The sequence below is a fragment of the Bubalus kerabau genome, chromosome 12, assembly GCF_029407905.1.
Source record: "Bubalus kerabau isolate K-KA32 ecotype Philippines breed swamp buffalo chromosome 12, PCC_UOA_SB_1v2, whole genome shotgun sequence".
NCBI lineage: Eukaryota > Metazoa > Chordata > Mammalia > Artiodactyla > Bovidae > Bubalus > Bubalus kerabau.
The window spans coordinates 28,142,632-28,166,352 of NC_073635.1; the positions used below are offsets into that span (position 1 = coordinate 28,142,632).

Here is a 23,721-nt window from a genome sequence, read left to right on the forward strand (position 1 = left end):
AATCACGTTGCTAAAAAGCAGGCTTCTGGCAGATCTTTAATTATCAGTGTTAGTAATATGGACATCCAAGCCTAATGCATAATATGAATATAAAATACATGATTAATATAAAATGCACGCTGAAAGAATTTTAATTAATGAATGAACATCACTATTGCATTAGCTTTCTTAAGTAGGTCAGAGCTTAAAGCTGTCCAAATAATAGATTTTTATGTTTCTCTTCTTTCTCCATCTATCTCAGGGCAAGAAATTAATTTTTTCCTGTTCCAAAGTCATCAGTGGATTAATGACTGTCATATGAAGCCTGGCTACAGGGAGCTCCTCAAATACACAGACATGTGTAGCTCCTGAAAAATGAACAGAATCATTTTTCTCAAAGAATATGATTATAGTGGGATATCAAATAGATTTTTTTTTTCTGAGAAAGAATTGTTAAATTTGTCCTGATGACAGTGGTGAAATGAAACTCAGAAATATTAATGCCTTTCCCTTCCATCATGCCTAGCTTATGTGTCATAGATATTGTTTCAATTTATAAAACCATTCTGAGCACACTGTGTAAACCCTTACTGAGCACTACATGTGGAAAAACACAAGACTCCTGTCCTGTAAGAACTTATATTCTAATAGAGGTCATACAATCTCATCCACTGATACATGCATATAACACAGGCAAATAAGCATTTTTTAATGGAAAATTAGTTCTCAAACTGGCATTTCTTTCCTTTTCTATAAATAAAGTTCCAACAGTGAGAATTTTCTTTAGTAGTCTACAATATCACTTCAGGTATTATTAGCTGGACCTTATACCCAGAAGTTAGAGTGGATGGATGCAGTGAATGACAGGTAGAGTTCTCTGAGATGCGGATTCTGACTAATTTATCTGCCCTTGCCTTGCAGGGGCAGAAGAACCTCTTGAGCTCTATGGCAACTGAGACCAGAGCAGGCAGAAAGCTCTTGGAGGAGGATGCTATTGATAGGAATCAGGCATGTCTTAAAAATGAAATGAACACAAAATATTAAGGGACTATTTTCCATAATATTGCTCTGTTATACAAGTGCCGGGAGAAGGCAATGGCACCCCACTCCAGTACTCTTGCCTGGAAAATCCCATGGACGGAGGAGCCTGGAAGGCGGCAGTCCATGGGGTCGCTGAGGGTTGGACACAACTGAGCGACTTCACTTTCACTTTTCACTTTCATGCACTAGAGAAGGAAATGGCAACCCACTCCAGTGTTCTTGCCTGGAGAATCCCAGGGATGGGGGAGCCTGGTGGGCTGCCGTCTGTGGGGTCGCACAGAGTCAGACACGACTGAAATGACTTAGTAGTAGTAGTAGTATACAAGTGCCAAGGACCTTTTTTAAAAAATTGTAGTCTGGGAAAAAAATAGTAGGTCCTCAAAGCATCTTTGTGACTAGATATGTTTAATGCCCCTTTCAAAATGCTTTGAGGACATAAAATTATTTTTTTCCAAACTGCATAGTGATACTAGGGTATGAATGGTTGGTCAGAAAATTAAACAAGGTACCAGATCTAGTTCAGAAATTAGCAGGGAAAGAGAATCATCTGAAAGCTCGTTTTTATTTAAGATGTTATGGGTGTCTGTCTCTTGCATTAAATTGTCTCATGAATCCTGGTTCACCAGTACCTGACTTACTGTAGGTGCTCCATAGATTGCTGGGTGAAGAAGTAAGCCTGTGAGTTAAGTGAAGGGGTAAATAAGTGAGTGAGAAAGTGGGTGAGTGAAGAATAAATGAATGAATGAATGAATGTTTACCAGGAAGTACATTAGAAGGCAACGATCCTTGAACCTCAAACTGAAGATGAGTAAATGCTTCTTAAATCCTGTCTGACATAACATTTGGAATATGCCCCTTACTTCCAGCCAAGGGCCTTCTCAAATTCCTCATTTCAATTACGACAATCGTACTGAAGAGAAGCAGTCACCTTCTCTATTTTTAAGCAATTCTCTTTCAATCAACGTTTAATTATCCTAAAGGAGGAAACCAGTGGTGCAGATAATCCCCCAATCTCTTGTTGGAATGCATTATTTGATGGCTTTTTACAGTAGTTTGCCTTCCTAATTATGTTTTGATTAGGTTTCTATTACAGTTATCAAGAATTCTCTTAGCAGAGAGGACAGCAGGTCAGGCAGCCCCAAGAACACAGTGATCATTGCACTGAGGTTGGCTGGAACTGATTCACACTTTAATTTAGGCCTTTCTTTTTTAATTGCATAGTGCTAAGCACTTTGAGACATACAAAGTCACAGAAGATTTTTAGGGCTAATTTATTCAGCGGCCACCACTGAAAATCTATTAGAAAGTAGGTTCTTTTCTAGGGGTTGTCAAAGCAAAGAGGAATAAGATACAATCTAGTAAGTAATGATATATAAGCTTGGAATTTCAGGAACTCACTGCCTAGCCAGCAAGATATAGGCAACACAAGGCAGTGTGTGCTAAATGACAAATGGGCCCTGGGAGCTAGAAGAGTAGGAGAGGTCACCTGAGGTGAGAATATAAGGAAAACACTAGAGGAAGGTTACTTGGTCCAGGTCTTAAAGAAGAGACATTTGAATGAGTGGAGGAGATTCAGGATTCTCTACAGCAGTGTTGTTCAATGGAAAGACATTAGCCACATGTGCAAATTTAAATATTCCAGTAGTCAATTTAAAAGGAAAAAAAAAAAATGGGCAATGTTGATTTTAATAATGCATTACATTTAACCCAACATGTTCAAAGTATTTTAACATGCAATCAATATAAATTAGGTATTTTACTCACATTGTTTTAGACTAAGTCTTCAAAATCCAGTGTGTACATTTGCTGCATATCTCAGTTCAGACTGGGTTTCCCTGACGGCTCAGTGGTAAAGAATCTGCCTGCAATGCAGAAGATGCAAGTTCAGTCCCTAGGTCAGGAAAATCCCCTAAAGAAGTAAATGGTAAACCACTCTAGTATTCTTGCATGGAAAATTCCATGGACAGAGGAGCCTGGGGGTCTTTAGTACATAGGGTCCCAAACAGTCGGACATGACTGAGCACACACACACGAAAGTGATCACTTCAGACTAGCACACTGCAAATGCTTGACAGCCATATGTAGTTAAAGGTTTCCATACTGGGAAGCACAGCTTTAGAATCTTGCTTCTCAAGCTATGATTTGAGGATCAGTCTCACTGGCAGCATCTGAAAAAACATTAGACAGGCAAGATTTCAGGTTCCACCCTAGACCTACTGAATCAAAATCTTCATTTTAGCCATATATGCAGGTAATACTAAAGGTTCACATTAAAATTTGAGAAGCACTAGTCTAGGCAGATCAGGAAGCAACAGTTAGAACTGGACATGGAACAACAGACTGGTTCCAAGTAGGAAAAGGAGTACGTCAAGGCTGTATATTGTCACCCTGCTTATTTAACTTATATGCAGAGTACATCATGAGAAATGCTGGACTGGAAGAAACACAAGCTGGAATCAAGATTGCCGGGAGAAATATCAATCACCTCAGATATGCAGATGACACCACCCTTATGGCAGAAAGTGAAGAGGAACTCAAAAGCCTCTTGATGAAAGTGGAGAGTGAAAAAGTTGGCTTAAAGCTCAACATTCAGAAAACAAAGATCATGGCATCTGGTCCCATCACTTCATGGGAAATAGATGGGGAAAACAGTGGAAACAGTGTCAGACTTTTTTTTGGGGGGCTCCAAAATCACTGCAGATGGTGACTGCAGCCATGAAATTAAAAGACACTTAACTCCTTGAAAGGAAAGTTATGACCAACCTAGACAGCATATTCAAAAGCAGAGACATTACTTTGCCAACAAAGGTTCGTCCAGTCAAGGCTATGGTTTTTCCTGTGGTCATGTATGGAGGTGAGAGTTGGACTGTGAAGAAGGCTGAGCGCTGAAGAATTGATACTTTTGAACTGTGGTGTTGGAGAAGACTCTTGAGAGTCCCTTGGACTGCAAGGAGATCCAACCAGTCCATTCTGAAGGAGATCAGCCCTGGGATTTCTTTGGAAGGAATGATGCTAAAGCTGAAACTCCAGTATTTTGGCCACTTCATGCAAAGAGTTGACTCATTGGAAAAGACTCTGATGCTGGGAGGGATTGGGGGCAGGAGGAGAATGGGACGACAGGGGATGAGATGGCTGGATGGCATCACTGACTCGAAGGACGTGAGTCTGGGTGAACTCCTGGAGTTGGTGATGGACAGGGAGGCCTGGCGTGCTGTGATTTATGGGGTCGCAAAGAGGCAGACACGACTGAGCGACTGAACTGAACTGAACTGAGTCTAGGCAGGTGTAGTGTAGAGGAAAGATCTGAATGATATCTGGGAGTTAGGAGCACTAAAGAAATGTTTAAGAACCAGCAATGACTATAATGAGTGAGAAGCAGAATTATTCAAGGGTATGTAGGTAGTTGTTTATAAGGAATCAGATAAAACCATTTTAATCTGAGTGTTTTATAATCTTCAGAATGAAAATAATCCAGCCCATTTTGCAGGGCTGATGTTAGGATTAGAGACAAGATGATAAAGCAATTCACATGATGGCCTGGTTTCTGGACATGGCAGTTTTATATAACTCCATTACTGATGATGAAGAGTCAGATGAAGACTCTAGTGCTGCAAGATTTTAACTACAAGGAACGTGTTTGATATTATATGAAAATTAATCAAATAGGGAGAAGTGGAGAGCATCACTGCTGTCACAAGCACAAATTCTAAGTGATTGACAGAAGTCTCAAGTGAGAACTAATGTCAGAGCAAGTTCACCCAAGGTAGGATGGGAGAGGGGAAATTCCCTCAGAGGTCAATGCACATGCTAGAATTCATTTATTATGATCATAAGTACACTGTGGCCATCCCTCACCAAAATACGTTGCACAACTTTGGATGTCTGATTTACCAACTAATTAACAAAACTAAAAGGACCAGATAACTGGTCTGTGTGCTCATCTAACATCTGGCTCTTCCACTAAATGGCATGTTGGTCAAGGTGCCTTATTCTGACTATCAAGAGGGCAGCAGGCCTGGGAACATTATTCAGCTGTAAGTAATGCAATACTAAAGAAACCTACTAATATTTTTGCCAGAAGTTTTAGCCATCCCTCCTTTATTCTAAGGACTATGTATCAAAAATATCAGCTATTACAAAAAGAAAGGGAATTGATTCTGTGGGAATAGAAAGGTTCTGGTTTGGGAGTCACAGTTGTAGTTGTAGCTGCCCTAGTTCTGTAGGAGTTCTCATTGTAGCTCTGCCATACTGTTTTCTTAACTCAGAATTTTAACCTCTTGTGGCCTCACTTCTGACCTATTAAAATAAGGTTTAATATATTAATCTCTTCCCTTTCTTATCTTTAAAAAATAGAGTATTTATTGACTGAAGAACAAAAGTGCTTTTCTTAAATATATGTTCTTAAATTTCTTTAGTCATTTCCAGTTGTATTTTTATTTGTTTTTTCCCAAGTTTTTACTTTTTATTGTGGTAAAAACATCCCTCCTTTATTCTAAGGACTATGTATCAAAAATATCAGCTATTACAAAAAGAAAGGGAATTGATTCTGTGGGAATAGAAAGGTTCTGGTTTGGGAGTCACAGTTGTAGTTGTAGCTGCCCTAGTTCTGTAGGAGTTCTCATTGTAGCTCTGCCATATTGTTTTCTTAACTCAGAATTTTAACCTCTTGTGGCCTCACTTCTGACCTATTAAAATAAGGTTTAATATATTAATCTCTTCCCTTTCTTATCTTTAAAAAATAGAGTATTTATTGACTGAAGAACAAAAGTGCTTTTCTTAAATATATGTTCTTAAATTTCTTTAGTCATTTCCAGTTGTATTTTTATTTGTTTTTTCCCAAGTTTTTACTTTTTATTGTGGTAAAAACATACAATATATAATTTACCATGTTAACCATTTTTAGGTGTACAGTTTGTAGCATTAAAAAGATTCACGTTATTGTGCAGCCATCACCACCACTCATTTCTAAACATTTTTATCTTCCCAAACTGAAACCGTACTCATTTAACACTAGCTCCTTCACTCCGTTCCTCCAATCACCATTCTATCTTCTGTCTCTATGAATCTGGTCACCCAAATACCTCATGTAATTGGAATCCTACAGTATTAGTCCTTTTGAGTCAGGCTTATTTCATTTAGTATAATGTCTTCAGGGTTCATCCACTGTGCAGTGTATACCAGACTTTCATTCATTTTAAGGTGAAATAATCTTCCATCCTATGTATGTGCCACATTTTATTAATCCACATTTGGGTGCAGTGGCATATGGTTTGAAGATATAAGTTGCTGAAATTCACTCTAGTGGGGCTGGAACAGGGAAATAGATGCATTGGTGTATTTTCTTGAACGTCAAGGGTTAATGGTGCCTTTTCCTAAACATCAGGAAAGAGAACAAGGAGCATACAAGGTTATTATTTATCATGGTTAGGGGTTGACTGATGCTGAAGTATAAAAACAGAGAAAAGCCTGTCTGTCAAAATGTAAGGGAAGTACAGACTCAACTATTAGAGCCATCAAAAGTCTGAGATAAAGCTGTGCAAAGACTAAGAAGCCACTTCAGCACCCAGTGCTGAAAGAAAAGTGGGAAATAAGGCACATTTTGGTCCTAAATGGGAATGTCAGCTAGAGATTCTTCGGTAGGACAATCTTTCCATTGATAATTCCTTCACATAATGTCAACTCTTAATGCATATGAGTTAGTCAGGGTTCAAAGGTTCACACTAATAATAATGTTTGTTTCCATGTGCCCATTTGGATTATAATAGATATGCGACTATCACTAGGTTTATGATTACTAAAGTTGACTAACAGTGATAGTTTTTGTAAAGTAAATTCTGTTGACTTCAAGTAGCAAAAGAAAACACAAAGCAACTGAAACAAGCTTTCTGGTGTCAGTAGGTCTATGAAATTAATGAAATTTGAACGGCATCTCAAAACAGAGTTCACAGAAAACCTTCAGGGCAAAAAGGAGTGGATTAGAGGAGGTGATGCTGAAAAAAGTCTCTGCTCATCCCCACTATACTGACCTTTCCAGGAAAAGTTTGAATTGGTGGAGGCTGAAACTAGGTTAGAGATATGAGAAACGTGATCCCAGTTCTTGTTTTACATCAATTAGAAATAGATGTAGGTTAACAAGTTTCTCTTTGAAAATGAAATTCTTTCTCATAGCTTAGTTAGAAACTTCCTTGAGAAAGAAGTTAGGTTGGGGGCCCATCTCAGGGCACTCTGGACATTGGCATCCATATGCTGTGTGGAACCAGAGAGAAGTCAGGGCTCTCTGAGATTATATAAGGACAGTTAGCATATTCTTAATTCAACCTTCTTTTACTGGGCAAAGAACAGAGGTCAAAACATGGAGAAGAAAAGGCTTTTTTTACCCGATATTTGAGAATTCATAAATGTTCATTCATTCATAAATTCATAATTCATTCATTCATAAATGTTCACATCTCCATAGTCAACTCTCTAAGGCAATATAGAACAAATAAAATATGAGAATAAGGGTCAAAAACACTTCCAAGTTTGCTTTCCACCTTGCTATTTAATAGCTGTGTAACCTTGAACAATCAGCTTAGCCTTTCTCAGTCTCAGTTTTCTCATCTTTAATTGCTTGTATGAGAATTGACTGTGGTGTTTCATGATAATGAATGCCTCTGCCTAGTAGATACTCAATAAATGTCAGTAATCCTCCCTTGTTTTGTTAAGTTTCAGTTCAGTTCAGTCGCTCAGTCGTGTCTGACTCTTTGTGACCCCATGAACCAGAGCACGCCAGGCCTCCCTGTCCATCACCAACTCCGGAAGTTTACTCAAACTCATGTCCAGTGAGTCGGTGATGCCATCCAACCATCTCATTATCTGTCATCCCCTTCTCCTCCTGCCTTCAATCTTTCCCAACATCACGGTCTTTTCAAATGAGTCAGCTCTTCACATCAGGTGGCCAAAATATTGGGAGTTTCAGCTTTAACATCAGTCCTTTCAATGAACACCCAGGACTGATTTCCTTTAGGATGGACTGGTTGGATCTCCTTGCAGTCCAAGGGACACTCAAGAGTCTTCTCCAACACCACAGTTCAAAAGCATCAATCCTTTGGCACTCAACTTTCCTCTTTAAATTTTATTTTTAAACCTGAAACACTGTATTAGTTTTGCCAAACATCAAAACGAATCCGCCACAGGTATACATGTGTTCCCCATCCTGAACCCTCCTCCCTCCTCCCTCCCCACACCATCCCTCTGGGTCATCCCAGTGCACCAGCCCCAAGCATCCAGCATCGTGCATCGAATCTGGACTGGCAACTCATTTCATACATGATATTACACGTTTCAATCCCATTCTCCCAAATCTTCCCACCCTCTCCCTCTCCCACAGAGTCCATAAGACTGTTCTATACTTCAGTGTCTCTTTTGCTGTCTCGTACATAGGGTTATTGTTACCATCTTTCTAAATTCCATATATATGCGTTAGTATACTGTATTGGTGTTTTTCTTTCTGGCTTACTTCACTCTGTATAATAGGCTCCAGTTTCATCCACCTCATTAGAACTGATTTAAATGTGTTCTTTTTAATGGCTGAGTAGTACTCCATTGCTTATTTGTACCACAGCTTTCTTATCCATTCATCTGTTGACAGACATCTAGGTTGCTTCCATGTCCTGGCTATTATAAACAGTGCTGCGATGAACATTGGGGTACACGTCTCTTTCCCTTCTGGTTTCCTCAGTGTGTATGCCCAGCAGTGGGATTGCTGGATCATAAGGCAGTTCTATTTCCAGTTTTTTAAGAAATCTCCACACTGTTCTCCATAGTGGCTGTACTAGTTTGCATTCCCACCAACAGTGTAAGAGGGTTCCCTTTTCTCCACACCCTCTCCAGCATTTATTGCTTGTAGACTTTTGGATCGCAGCCATTCTGACTGGCGTGAAATGGTACCTCATAGTGGTTTTGATTTGCATTTCTCTGATAATGAGTGATGTTGAGCATCTTTTCATGTTTGTTAGCCATCTGTATGTCTTCTTTGGAGAAATGTCTGTTTAGTTCTTTGGCCCATTTTTTGATTGGGTCATTTATTTTTCTGGAGTTGAGCTGTAGGAGTTGCTTGTATATTCTCGAGATTAGTTGTTTGTCAGTTGCTTCATTTGCTATTATTTTCTCCCATTCTGAAGGGTGCCTTTTCATCTTGCTAATAGTTTCCTTTGATGTGCAGAAGCTTTTGAGTTTAATTAGGTCCCATTTGTTTATTTTTGCTTTTATTTCCAATATTCTGGGAGGTGAGTCATAGAGGATCCTGCTGTGATGTATGTCAGAGAGTGTTTTGCCTATGTTCTCCTCTAGGAGTTTTATAGTTTCTGGTCTTACGTTTAGGTCTTTAATCCATTTTGAGTTCATTTTTGTGTATGGTGTTAGAAAGTGGTCTAGTTTCATTCTTTTACAAGTGGTTGACCAGATTTCCCAGCACCACTTGTTAAAGAGATTGTCTTAAATCCATTGTATATTCTTGCCTCCTTTGTCAAAGATAAGGTGTCCATATGTGCGTGGATTTATCTCTGGGCTTTCTATTTTGTTCCATTGATCTATATTTCTGTCTTTGTGCCAGTACCATACTGTCTTGATGACTGTGGCTTTGTAGTAGAGCCTGAAGTCAGGTAGGTTGATTCCTCCAGTTCCATTCTTCTTTCTCAAGATCGCTTTGGCTATTCGAGGTTTTTTGTATTTCCATACAAATTGGGAAATTATTTGTTCTAGCTCTGTAAAGAATACCGTTGGGAGCTTGATAGGGATTGCATTGAATCTATAAATTGCTTTGGGTAGTATACTCATTTTCACTATATTGATTCTTCCAATCCATGAACATGGTATATTTCTCCATCTATTAGTGTCCTCTTTGATTTCTTTCACCAGTGTTTTATAGTTTTCTATATATAGGTCTTTAGTTTCTTTAGGTAGATATATTCCTAAGTATTTTATTCTTTCCGTTGCAATGGTGAATGGAATTGTTTCCTTAATTTCTGTTTCTGTTTTCTCATTATTAGTGTATAGGAATGCAAGGGATTTCTGGGTGTTGATTTTATATCCTGCAACTTTACTATAGTCATTGATTAGTTCTAGTAATTTTCTGGTGGAGTCTTTAGGGTTTTCTATGTAGAGGATCATGTCATCTGCAAATAGTGAGAGTTTTACTTCTTCTTTTCCAATTTGGATTCCTTTTATTTCTTTTTCTGCTCTGACTGCTGTGGCCAAAACTTCCAAAACTATGTTGAATAGTAATGGTAAAAGTGGGCACCCTTGTCTTGTTCCTGACTTTAGAGGAAATGCTTTCAATTTTTCACCATTGAGGATAATGTTTGCTGTGGGTTTGTCATATATAGCTTTTATTATGTTGAGGTATGTTCCTTCTATTCCTGCTTTCTGGAGAGTTTTTATCATAAATGGATGTTGAAATTTGTCAAAGGCTTTCTCTGCATCTATTGAGATAATCATATGGTTTTTATTTTTCAATTTGTTAATGTGGTGTATCACCTATCCTGCTCAAACTCTTCCAGAAAATTACAGAGGAAGGTAAACTTCCAAACTCATTCTATGAGGCCACCATCACCCTAATACCAAAACCTGACAAACATGCCACAAAAAAAGAAAACTACAGGCCAATATCACTGATGAACATAGATGCAAAAATCCTTAACAAAATTCTAGCAATCAGAATCCAACAACACATTAAAAAGATCATATACCATGACCAAGTGGGCTTTATCCCAGGGATGCAAGGATTCTTCAATATCAACTTTCTGTATAGTCCAACTCTAACATCCATACATGACTACTGGAAAAATCATAGCCTTGACTAGATGGACCTTTGTTGGCAAAGTAATGTCGCTGCTTTTTAATATGCTGCCTAGGTTGGTCATAACTTTCCTTTCAAGGAGTAAGTGTCTTTTAATTTCATGGCTGTAATCACCATCTGCAGTGATTTTGGAGCTCAAAAATATAAAGTCAGCCACTGTTTCCCCATCTATTTGCCATGAAGTTTTGGGACCAGATGCCATGATCTTCGTTTTCTGAATGTTGAGCTCCAAGCCAACTTTTTCACTCTCCTCTTTCACTTTCATCAAGAGGCTCGTTAGTTCCTCTTCACTTTCTGCCATAAGGGTGGTGTCTGCATATCTGAGGTTATTGATATTTCTCCTGGCAATCTTGATTCCAGCTTGTGTTTCTTCCAGTCCAGCGTTTCGCATGACGTACTCTGCATATAAGTTAAGTCAACAGGGTGACAATATACAGCCTTGACGTACTCCTTTTCCTATTTGGAACCAGTCTGTTGTTCCATGTCCAGTTCTAACTGTTGCTTCCTGACCTGCATACACATTTCTCAAGAGGCAGATCAGGTGGTCTAGTATTCCCATCTCTTGAAGAATTTTCCACAGTTTATTGTGATCCACACAGTCAAAGGCTTTGGCATAGTCAATAAAGCAGAAAGAGATGTTTTTCTGGAACTCTCTTGCTTTTTCCATGATCCAGCGGATGTTGGCAATTTGATCTGGTTCCTCTGCCTTTTCTAAAACCAGCTTGAACATCAGGAAGTTCACGGTTCACGTATTGCTGAAGCCTGGCTTGGAGAATTTTGAGCATTACTTTACTAGCGTGTGAGATGAGTGCAATCGTGCGGTAGTTTGAGCATTCTTTGGCATTGCCTTTCTTTGAGATTGGAATGAAAACTGACCTTTTCCAGTCCTGTGGCCACTGCTGAGTTTTCCAAATTTGCTGGCATATTGCGTGCAGCACTTTCACAGCATCATCTTCCAGCATTTGAAATAGCTCAACTGGAATTCTATCACCTCCACTAGCTTTGTTCATAGTGATGCTTTTTAAGGCCCATTTGACTTCACATTCCAGGATGTCTGGCTCTAGGTGAGTGATCACACCATCGTGACTATCTTGGTTGTGAAGATCTTTTTTGTACAGTTCTTCTGTGTATTCTTGCCACCTCTTCTTAATATCTTATGCTTCTGTTAGGTCCATACCATTTCTATCCTTTATAGAGCCCATCTTTGCATGAAATGTTCCCTTGGTCTCTCTGATTTTCTTAAAGAGATCTCTAGTCTTTCCCATTCTGTTGTTTTCCTCTATTTCTTTGCATTGATCACTGAGGAAGGCTTTCTTATCTCTCCTTGCTATTCTTTGGAATTCTGAATTCAAATGGGTAAATCTTTCCTTTTCTCCTCTGCTTTTTGCATCTCTTTTCACAGCTATTTGTAAGGCCTCCTCAGACAGCCCTTTTGCTTTTTTTGCATTTCTTTTTCTTGGGAATGTTCTTGAACCCTGTTTCCTGTACAATGTCATGAACCTCTGTCCATAGTTCATCAGGCACTCTGTCTATCAGATCTAGTCCCTTAAATCTATTTGTCACTTCCACATAATCATATAAGGATTTGATAGGTATGATATAATAGGTATAATCATAAGGGATTTGATTTAGGTCATACCTGAATGGTCTAGTGGTTTTCCCCACTTTCTTCAATTTAAGTCTGAATTTGGCAATTATGATCCCAGCCACAGTCAGCTCCCAGTGTTGTTTTTGCTGACTGTATAGAGCTTCTCCATCTTTGGCTGCAAAGAATATAATCAATCTGATTTCAGTGTTGACCATCTGGTGATGTCCATGTGTAGAGTCTTATCTTGTGTTTTTGGAAGAGAGTGTTTGCTATGACCAGTGTGTTCTCTTGGCAAAACTCTATTGGCCTTTGCCCTGCTTCATTCTGTACTCCAAGGCCAAATTTGCCTGTTACTCCAGGTATTTCTTGACTTCCTACTTCTGCATTCCAGTCCCCTATAATGAAAAGAACATCTTTTTTGGGTGTTAGTTCTAAAAGGTCTTGTAGGTCTTCATGGAACCATTCAACTTCAGCTTCTTCAGTGTTACTGGCCGGGGCATAGGTTTGGATTACCATGATATTGAATAGTTTGCCTTGGAAACGAACAGAGATCATTCTGTCGTTTTTGAGATTGCATCCAAGTACTGCATTTCAGACTCTTGTTGACCATGATGGCTACTCCATTTTTTCTAAGGGATTCCTACCCACAGTAGTAGATACAATAGTCATCTGAGTTAAATTCACCCATTCCAGTCCATCTTAGTTCGCTGATTCCTAGAATGTTGATATTTACTCTTGCCATCTCCTGTTTGACCACTTCCAATTTGCCTTGATTCATGGACCTAACATTCCAGGTTCCTATGCAATATTGCTCTTTACAGTATCAGACCTTGCTTCTAACACCAGTCACATCCACAGCTGGGTGTTGTTTTTGCTTTGGCTCCATCCCTTCATTCTTTCTGGAGTTATTTCTCCAGTGATCTCCAGCAGCATATTGGGCACCTACTGACCTGGGGAATTCATCTTTCAGTTTCCTATCTTTTTGCCTTTTCATAGTGTTCATGGGGTTCTCAAGGCAAGAAAACTGAAGTGGTTTGCCATTCCTTCTCCAGTGGACCACATTCTGTCAGACCTCTCCACCATGACCCGTCCATCTTGGGTGGCCCCACACAGCATGGCTTAGTTTCATTGAGTTAGACAAGCTATGGTCTGTGTGATCAGACTGGCTAGTTGTCTATGATTGTGGTTTCAGTCTGTCTGCCCTCTGATGCCCTCTCTCAGCACTACCGTCTTATTTGGGTTTCTCTTACCTTGGACGTGGCGTATCTCTTCACGGCTGCTCCAGCAAAGCGCAGCCGCTGCTCCTTACCTTGGACGTGGGGTAGCTCCTCTTGGCCTCTCCTATTAAGGAGTACATATTTGTTCACTCATTCAGTCTTCCATTCTTCAATTACCTATTTATATGTATGTGCCTAGCACTGTTGTACTCAAGTGCAGTTATTCATCAAATCATTCATTTTCAATGTTATTATCTTTACCATGAAGTACTGTAGCTTTAAAAATAATCAATTCCTTCTGAGTTAATTAATAATAAATTCCTCCTTCCATAAGTCAGTTACTTTGGTATTATAAATATTCATGGTTTGAAATTATGTACTATATATGTAAAATGGGATGAAAAATACATCAACTGAAATACCTTGACAACGCAACAGAAATAAAAGTCTCACTGAGACCTAACAAATTCAAAAGGATACTGTTGGTAAACTTTTATTTTTATGTAATCTGCTACAGGGTTACAGTACTACAATAACTAACTACCAAAACAGCTATAGAGTTGATCTTGGGTCCACTGGGAGTCCAACGATATCCTAAAAATACACTGATTAGAAAGTTTTTCAAATTTTTTTCAAATCCTACAGGATTACGGTGGAGAAAGCTTTGGGTGACTATCCTCAGAAAATTTTTTCTATAATCATTATATTTTGGGATGGGAATTCTAATGAAGGAGTGATAAATACTGAAATAGTCTAACAAATAGCCTTCTGTTCTCAAAAGCTAAATTACAAGGAAAATGGGCATGAGGGAAAGCTAATTTAAAAATTGTCTAGAAAATTTTCTCACTTCTCTTTATGATGTATTTTAATAAATCAAATTCTAACTTATTTAAACTTGTTTAGCAAGTTCAAAATTAAACAGAAGAACATTAATATGTCCTTAAGGCCACTGCAACTGTAATTTTTGAATGAATATTAAAGTTGAGCTTAAGAGTTGGGCTTAAGAAGTATTCATTCAGTTATGATAGTTTTGATAATTTTTGTATTCCCCTGGGAGTTGGACATTTTATATGTGTGTGTGTGTGTGTGTGTGTGTATTTTCTAAGTCTAAGGTCATGATAACAACAGTCTATCTTGCTTCTGGAGGTACAAAGTGGGGTCATACTGGCCTTGAATCAAACTGATTTCCTTCGATTATTACAACTCATCTACCTCCTTCACATTTTTTTATAAATGCGGAGTTCTTTTTTTGGGCGGGGGGTTTACATGTGGTTTTTAAAATGCATTTTTAAATTAATAGGCTTTATTTTTAGTCCAATTTTAGGTTTCCAGAAAAACTGTGTGGAAAGGACAGAGTTCCCAAATACCTCATGTCTCCCTCTTTCCCTATCCCAACACTATTTTCCCTATCATCAACATCTTTCATTAATGTGGTACATTTGTTGAAACTGATTAGTCACTATTAACATATTAACTGAAATCCACCGTTTACATTAGGGTTTCCTCTTTCTGTCATATATTCTATGGATTTTGACAAAAATTTCATGATATATATCCGCATTATAGTGTCATACAGAATAGTTTGACTGCTCTGAAAATCCCCTGTGCTCCACCAATTCATAGCTCTATCTTTCCCCCAGAATTCCTTGCAACCACTTATCTTTTCATTTGTCTCCATTATTTTGTTTTTTCCAGGATGTCATATAGCTGGAAACATACAGTATGTAGCCTTCTCAAATTGCATTTTTTCCCTTTGGCACTACATATATAAGTTTCCTCATGTCTTTTTATGACTTGGTACCTCATTTCTTTTAAATGCTGTGTAATATTCCATTGTCTGGATGCACCACAGCTTATTTCATTCACCTTCTGAAGTATATCTTGGTTGCTTCCAAGTTTTGGCAATTATGAACAAAGCTGAAATAAACATTTGCATGCAGATTTCTGTGTGGACATAAGTTTTCCATCTGGGTAAACATTGAGGGGCACAACTGTAAGATTATATGGTAAGAGTATGTTTCATTTTGTCAGAAATTGTCAAACTATCTTCCAAAGCTTTACCATTTTGCATTCTCACCATTAATGGAAAAGAGTTCTTTCTTCATATCCTCACCACTGTTTAGTACTGTCAATACTTTGAATTTTAGCCATTCTAACAGGTATGTAGTTGCATGTCATCGTTGGCTTAATTTGTGATCCCCTTGGAAGATAATGTTGGGTATCTTTTCATATATTTATGAAATTTTGTCAAGGTATATTTTCTTTGGTGTTCAAGTTCTTTGGACATTTTAAAATTGGGTTGTTTTCTTACTGTTGCATGCTAAGGTTCTCTACTTTAAATATCAGTCTTTCATTAGATATATATTTTTCAAGTTATTTTTAGCTTATCTTTTCATTCTCTTAACAGTGTCATTCACAGAGCAGAAGTTTTGAATTTTTAACAATTTTTTCCTGGATTATGCTTTTGGTGTTATGTCTAAAAAGTCATCATACAAGTCAAGGTCATCTAGATTGTCTTATATGTTACCCTCTAAGAGTTTTATAGTTCTGTGTTTTAAATTTATGTCTATGATCCTTCGTAAGTTAATTATGCAAAAGCTGTAAAGTCTATTTCTAGATTTATATATTTTTTCCATGCAGATGTCCAATTGTTCCAGCACCATTTGTTGAGAAGACTATCATTTCTTCAGTGAATTGCTTGTGTTCCCTTGTCAAAGATCAGTTGATTAAATCTGTGTGGGTCTTTTCTGGGTTCTCTACTCTGGAGCTTATATTATTATCAATAACTGTGATTATTTATATCCTTTTGCTTCATTGCATTATTGGTTATTAATAATTCCCTTCTTGTTTTATTCAGGTAAAATTTAGATATAGGAAAACACACAGACTCCCTCCCTTCTCATACCTGATGAGCCTCTTGATTTTTTAAGTACAACAATATTAAACAGCTGATATTTCATAATGTAGTATTTATGAGGGAAAAACCTTTTAAAAACTGAAAGCCCATCTTAAGTTCAGTTTAGTTCAGTTGCTCAATCATATCCGACTCTTTGCAACCCCATGAACTGCAGCACACCAGGCCTCCCTGCCCATTGCCAACTCCCAGAGTTTACTCAAACTCATGCCCATTGAGTCGGTGATGCCATCCAACCATCTCATCCTCTGTCGTCCCCTTCTCCTCCTGCCTTCAATCTTTCCCAGCATCAGGATCTTCTCAAATGAGTCAGTTCTTCGCATCAGGTGGCCAAAGTATTGGAGTTTCAGCTTTAGCACCAGTCCTGCCAATGAATATTCAGGACTGATTTCCTTTAGTATGGACTGGTTGGTTTTCCATGCAGTCCAAGGGACTCTCAAGAGTCTTCTCCAACACCACAGTTTAAAAGCATCAGTTCTTCAGTGCTCAGCTTTCTTTATAGTCCAACTCCCACATCCATACATGACTACTGGAAAAACCATAGCTTTGACTAGATGGATCTTTGTCGGCAAAGCAATGTCTCTGCTTTTTACTATGCTGTCTAGGTTGGTCATAACCTTTCTTCTGAGGAGCAAGCGTCTTTTAATTTCATGGCTGCAGTCACCATCTGCAGTGATTTTGGAGCCCTCCCAAAATAAAGTCTCTCACTGTTTCCCCTTCTATTCACCATGGAGAGATGGGACTAGATGCCATGATCTTAGTTTTCTGAATGTTGAGTTTTAAGCCAACTTTTTCACTCTCCTCTTTCACTTTCATCAAGAGGCTCTTTAGTTCCTCTTCACTTTCTGCCATGAGGGTGGTGTCATCTGCATATCTGAGGTTACTGATGTTTCTCCTGGCAACCTTGATTCCAGTTTGTGCTTCATCCAGCCCAGCATTTCTCCTGATGTACTTTGCATATAAGTTAAATAAGCAGGGGGACAATATACAGCCTTGACGTACTCCTTCCCATACTCCTTTTCCTTTCCTTGACGTACTGGTCCTGATTTGGAACCAGTCTGTTGTTTCATGTCCAGTTCTAACTGTTCCTCCTTGACTTGCATACCGATTTCTCAGGAGGCAGGTCAGGTGGTCTGGTATTCCCATCTCTTGAGGAATTTTCCAGTTTGTTGTGATCCACACAGTCAAAGGCTTTGGCATAGTCAATAAAGCAGAAGTAGATGTTTTTCTGGAACTCTCTTGCTTTTTTGATGATCCAGCGGATGTTGGAAGTTTGATCTCTGATTTTTCTGCCTTTTCTAAATCCAGTTTGAACATTTGGAAGTTCGCAGTTCATGTACTATTGAAGCCTGGTTTGGAAAATTTTGAGCATTACTTTACTAGTGTGTGAGATAAGTGCAACTGTGGAACAGTTTGAGCATTCTTTGGCATTGCCTTTCTTTGGGACTGGAATGAAAACTGACCTTTTCCAGCCACTTCTGTGGCTACTGCTGAGTTTTCCAAATTTGCTGGCATATTGTGTGCAGCACTTTCACAGCATCATCTTTTAGGATTTGAAATAGCTCAACTGGAATTCCATTACCTCCACTAGCTTTGTGCACAGTGATGCTTTCTATGGTCCACTTGACTTAGCATTCCAGGATATCTGGCTCTTGATTGGTGATCACACCATTGTGATTATCTGGGTCGTGAAGATCTTTTTTGTAGTTTTGTGTATTCTTGCCACCTCTTCTTAGTATCTTCTGCTTCTGTTAGGTCCATACCATTTCTGTCCTTTATTGTGCCCATATTTTCATGAAATGTTCCCTTGGTATGTCTAATTTTCTTGAAGAGATCTCTGCCCATTTTACTCTGAGCTTATTTTTCCATAGAGTAGAGGCTTTCACCATCATGACTGCCAGCGTCATGACCAAATATCCTGTAGGTGGACTTGGTTCAGTTTAGTCTGAATCCAAGGTCTGTGCTGCATACACTTGTCATACTTTATGCAAATCAGGTAATCAAGAATCAGTGTCTGTAATTAAAGAAATGGAAATAATTATACGTATTAATCAGGACTGTGATAAGGATTAATGATAAAATGTATTTGAAAGGACTTTTGTAAAATGTGAAATCCTTCAGAAATGCTGGGTGTTGCTTTTACTGAATAATAGAACTTGGAAGCTTTCAAAGTGCAGTATTGGAGAAGACTCTTGAGAGTCCCTTGGACAACAAGGAGATCAAACCAGTCCACCCTAAAGGAAATCGGTCCTGAACATTCATTGGAAGGACTGATGATGAAGCTGAAGCTCCAATCCTTTGGCCACCTGATGCAAAAAAACTGACTCACAGGAAAAAACCCTGATGCTGGAAAGATTGAAGGCATGAGGAGAAGGGGATGACAGAGGATCAGATGGTTGGATGGTATCACCGACTCAATAGACAGGAGTCTGAGCAAGCTCTTGGAGTTGGTGATGGACAGGGAAGCCTGGCGTCTTTCGGTCCATGGGGTGGCAAAAAGTCAGACATGACTGAGCGACTGAACTGAAGTGACAACTTGAAAGAACTAATTTAAAGATCAGTCCATCTAGGTGCCATCAGACAGCTAATGGTTTCAAGTTAGCTATTAAAGCATTAAAAGATAACAAAATCACTAAGAATGCTCTTTATAAATGCCTTTCAAAGAAAAAGATTCAACAAAATTTCATCAAGCTGTGTTGAAGTTTGTTACTCTAAGGCATATTTTGTTGTTATGCAGTCATCAGGTAGTGTCCGACTCTTCATGACCCCATGAACTGCAGCACACCAGGCCTCCCTATCACTCACCATCTCCCGCAGTTTGCTCAAGTTCATGACCATTGCATCACTGATGCCATCCAACCATCTCATCCCTCTTTTCCTTTTGTCTTCAATCTTGCCCAGCATCAGGGTCTTTTCCAATGAGTCGCTGTTCACATAAGGTGGCCAAAGCATTGAAGTTTTAGCTTCAGCATTAGTCCCTCCAATGAGCATTCAGGGTTGATTACCTGTAAGATTGACTGGTTTGATCTCCTTGCTGTCCCAGGGACTCTCAAGAGTCTTCTTCAACACCACAGTTTGTAAGCACCAGTTCTTCGCCATTCTGCCTTCTTTATGGCCCAGCTCTCACAACAGTACGTGACTACTGGAAAGACCATAGCCTTGACTACATGGACCTTTGTTGGCAAAGTGATGTCTTTGCTTTGTAACACACTGTTTAGGTTTGTCATAGTTTTCCTGCCAAGAAGCAGTCATCTTCTCATTTCATGGCTGCAGTCACCATCCCACATGATTTTAGAGCCCAAGCAAAGGAAATCTGTAACTGCCTCCACCTTTTCCCCTTCTATTTGCCATGAAGTGATGGGACCGGATGCCATGATCTTAGTTTTTTGAATGTTGAGTTTTAAGCCAGCTTTTTCACTCTCCTATTGCACCCTCATCAAGAAGCTCTTTAGTTCCTCTTTGCTTCCTCCCATTTGAGTTGTTTCATCTGCATATCTGAGGTTGTTGATATTTCTCCCAGCAATCTTGATTCCAGTTTGTGATTAGATATATAATAAAACTATTGTTCTTGCCCACCAATGTTATATACAATATGCTTTGGGAAACAGATGCCTAAGAGCAGGGTTCCAGGACACTGGTGGTTAAGAGAAAGGTAAAAAGCCAGGCCAGAGGGTGTCCTAAATATAGGTATTTTCTGAATCCAGTTTCCTACTTTGAACTAATAAAAGAACAATCTACTTCAGTTATATTTAATATTCTTATAATGTACAATTCATAGATTATCTTCTTTTACTCCAGAATACCTATTTACTTCAAAGCATGCCCAATATCTGTTGCCATAATTGTTATCAGAGACATGTAGTGACTTTCAGGAAAACCAAGGGTTTTTGCATACATGAAGACAGACGAATTTTTCAGCCACTAGTCTTACGGGGACTTTAACAAATGTTTTGTAATTTTTATAGTGGAATAAATACTCTATTTTTTCCTAAAGTGCTCAGGGGAAAACTGACTTTAGCCTGTTGTTTTGGTGAAATAAAATTGTTATTGCTGAGTAGAATTAACTCATGTATATGTTGTTTTGTTTGCTTGCCTCAAGATAAACTGTAGGATGCATAATTATAATATGACAGATTTTCATTTGCCACATATATAAATTAATTTCATTATTTGGTATCTTTATCTTTTATAAAATAGGGTTCCTCCCTTCAAAGCTTTTCCAGACTAGATGGGGAGAGAAAATTAATAAACGTGAACCAAAATTAAGTGCAATCTATTTAACTGTGGAAATGGTTTGTAATTTCATGAAACTGAATTTATTTCATGTTAGTTCAAAAGTTAGCATTAGAATCCTTTCATCCTATTGGTTTTCTTTTTCATATAAAAATTCTACAAGGTGTTACATATTTTTGTAGCTGTTTGATAAGTGCTACCTAAAATCTTTCTAGGCTCAGATCCCTTCAAAGTTTTTCTTTTTTTTCTTTCTGTTGTGCTACTGCAGGGCATTCTGACCATGAAGCAACAAAAATAGGCAACGGATCAAGAGGCAAAATTTTCCATTTAATTTGGTGTTATCTTAGAAAAAGAGGCTAAAGTTGCTAATTTGAATAGATACTTTGTCTACATGATTTTTATTATGGGGGCAAAAGAGAAAACTCCCTAGAAAAAATATGAAAAATAAAGAAAAATAAAATATATCTCAAAGTATTTTTTGAAACTCTTAAAATACATATTATTTATTCAATAGAATAAATTGACCAGTAAGCTCCCCTTAGGACTTGTGCTCTATGCCCAATCACTCAGCCGTGTCTGACTCTTTGGGGCCCCATGGTCTGTGGCCTGCCAGGCTCCTCTGTCCATGGACTTTTCCAGGCAAGAATCCTGGAGTGGGGTGTCATTTTCTTCTCCAGGGCATCTTTCTGACCCAGGGATCGAACCCATGTCTCCTGTATCTTGTGCATTGGCAGGCAGATGCTTTACCACTAGTGCCACCTGGGAAACTCTTCTTTAGGACTTACTGTGTATATAAAGCATGGTTCCAATGAAGTACTGACCTCACAGACATTCACTTAAGATTTATAAGTAAATAGGTTAGTATGTACAGTATCAGATACTTCACTTGAGCACACATTTCCCAGAGAACTCTATAATCTTTATGTGAATTTAAATGTTAACTTTTTTTATATATAGATACACACTGTACTTTATACTTTTAACATTTATGGCTAATGAGCTGTTTCTTACATAGATGCATTATTTAGGCTTCTCAAGGGTTGACTGGAGCTGTAGTAGTCTAGATTATTCTTGTAATTAGAACAGGAACACCCATAACCATCACTTTTCACTATAGAGACCGAAAGGAATAAAGAACAGAAGCTACAAAGCCATGATTCTTTGTTACAATAATGTAGAAATGGGATATATGTCCTGGGTCATTTAGTACATTAAAGTTTACATTTAGAAAATAGTAGAGAAGGTATTTAGAGAAGTGGTTTATAACCCAGAGTCATTTGAAGAAGTTGCATTATATGAAGGAAAACCTAGCATCCAGAAAGATAAGCTAGGGACAACGTAAAACTGAAGATTAAGAAATTATTCTGCAGGCAAGGGAAGCAAAAGTGAGATATTTCACGTTGCTTGTTTATTTGAGCAAATATACAAAAATTCATCTCTGTTTATGCTGTTAAATTTAATTAATATTTCCTAGGCTGCTGACTTAAGACCCTCCAGTCATTGGTCTAATATTCCCTCTTGTTATTTTCTTTTTCAACCATCTATGCACTGGGTTTTTTACCTTCCCTGTTCTCATAAGCTCCCATGCTCTTAATTCCCAGAAGAAGAATATTTCTAGGTCTTCTTAAATTTTACCCTTCTCACAACACATAGTCACACTACAAAAGGTAAGCGGATTATTTCTGTGGCTGGCAGGCACTTGTTATAGACCATGTAACGTCTCATTTCTGGATTCCTGCATAGCATCTTTCTCTCATGAAAAGAGGGAAAGGGTATAACGTACCACTCCCTGCATTAGAATCTGTTCAAGTTTCTGTTTGAGAGTTAGTGAACTTGAACACAAAATTACTGCTGACAACAGCGGGCAAGAATGTGGTATAGTATAAACAAGGAGCATAGCCCAGGTCTCTCTGACTGGGGAGCAAGCTCAGTATCTGAGTTGTGTAACTAATAAATAATACAAAATATGCAGAAAGATACAAGCACTACAGTCAGCTACCACACTTAATTTTTAACTACCAATACATTGGAAATTTTGTTCATTCTCAAAAGCAAAATAACCCTAAAATAAGCTGAATTTGTGATATAGATTTTAGGGGTTGAAAGAATTTGGTTCATTTTGTGAAGAGTTTCTCACCTGGGTAATTGTGATGGGATGTAATGTGAATTTTAATTGCCAAGCCAACCAAAAATGAAGGTAATTCTACTTGTCATTCCTTAATGCATAATACTCATCAGAATGGAATCTGAGCTCTTCAGAGAGAAGCAGATGTCTTCCCTTATGTATCTATTAAATGCCCAGAAACTTTAAAAAGTGCACAGAAGGAGCTATCAGACATCAGACTAGAAATTCTGCCAATCTATGGGGACTGGAACCTCCACCAAAGGATTCCTCCTTAGGGATACCAAGAGCAAGGTGCAGTGCAATGCCTCCAAATCTCTGGACGCCTGGGGGAGCATCATGAATGATGTTAAGAAGCATCATCTAATGGGAGCACATCATTTACTACCACAGGAACAGTAGAAGACAGTATTTATATATCCTCCCTTGAGCCATGTCTCTCTAAACATCTTTCAGTTAAAGCTTCAAAGAAAATTCCAAAACAAATCCTGAACAAAACCCAGCATAATGGTTTTTGTGTTTTTTTTTTTTCCCAACCATGGCTTTATAACCCTTGCTTTTAATGGAGGACTCAATATGTGTGAGGTAACAGATCTTGAAAGTGCGGGAGGAGGAATAGCTGGGATTATGTTTTCCCACAGCTGCCCCTCTATGAAACTCTTCCATAGGAATCTAAGTCAGGAGCATTCCCTTAAATTAAGTCGACAGCCTACGGTCTAATAAGGAAGAAAGATATGCATCATGAAGAGATTTCAGTAAACATTTTGGAAACAAATTAGATAAGGGCAA

At 38.4% G+C, this 23,721-nt stretch overlaps 1 long non-coding RNA gene across 3 annotated transcripts in view; it reads right to left on the minus strand.

The window, feature by feature from the left end:
- The window catches only part of LOC129624442 (uncharacterized), a 58,801-nt gene that overhangs the window by 16,118 nt on the left and 18,962 nt on the right, over positions 1-23,721 (minus strand). For all 3 annotated transcript variants that reach the window (XR_008700954.1, XR_008700953.1, XR_008700955.1), the window contains exon 3: positions 2,785-2,882. This is a non-coding gene — a long non-coding RNA (uncharacterized LOC129624442). The remainder of the gene's footprint in view (positions 1-2,784; positions 2,883-23,721) is intronic.